Here is a 1,043-nt window from a genome sequence, read left to right on the forward strand (position 1 = left end):
ATGTCCTTCTGACATGCTTTCTGAATGGAGCATTATAGGTATCTTCTATAATGGTCTGTCTGAACTGTCCAAGATGTCATTGGACAGCTCTGCTGGAGGATCTCTTCATCTGAAGAAGACGCCTGCAGAAGCTCAAGAACTCATTGAAATGGTTGCAAATAACCAATTCATGTACACTTCTAAAAGGAATCCTGTGAACAATGGGATGAATCAGAAGAAAGGAGTTCTTGAGATTGATACTCTGAATGCTATATTGGCTCAGAACAAAATATTGACTCAGCAAGTCAATATGATTTCTCAAAGTCTGTCTGGAATGCAAGCTGCACCAGGCAGTACTAAGGATGCTTCATCTGAAGAAGAAGCTTATGATCCTGAGAACCCTTCAATGGAAGAGGTGAATTACATGGGAGAATCCTATGGAAACACCTATAATCCTTCATGGAGAAATCATCCAAATCTCTCATGTAAGGATCAATAGAGACCTCAACAAGGTTTCAACAACAACAATGGTAGAAGAAATAGGTTTAGCAATGGCAAGCCTTTTCCATCATCTTCTCAGCAACAGACAGAGAATTCTAAGTAGAGCCACTCTGACTTAGCAACCATGGTCTCTGATCTAATCAAAACCACTCAAAGTTTCATGACTGAAACAAGGTACTCCATTAGAAACTTGGGGGCACAAGTGGGTCAGCTGAGTAAGAAAGTTACTGAACTCACTCCTAGTACTCTTCCAAGCAATACAGAAGAGAATCCAAAAGGAGAGTGTAAGGCCATCAACATGGCCAAATTTGGAGAGGAGGAAGAGGCAGTGCTCGCCACTGAGGAAGACTTCAATGGACGTCCACTGGCCTCCAATGAGTTCCCTAATGAGGAACCTTGGGAATCTGAGGCTCACACTGAGACCATAGAGATTCCATTGGATTTACTCCTGCCATTCATGAGCTCTGATGAGTATTCTTCCTCTGAAGAGGATGAAGATGTCACTGAAGAGCAAGTTGCTAAATACCTTGGAGCAATCATGAAGTTAAATGACAAGTTATTTG

Source organism: Arachis duranensis, chromosome 8, assembly GCF_000817695.3.
Source record: "Arachis duranensis cultivar V14167 chromosome 8, aradu.V14167.gnm2.J7QH, whole genome shotgun sequence".
In the NCBI taxonomy this organism is placed as follows: domain Eukaryota; kingdom Viridiplantae; phylum Streptophyta; class Magnoliopsida; order Fabales; family Fabaceae; genus Arachis; species Arachis duranensis.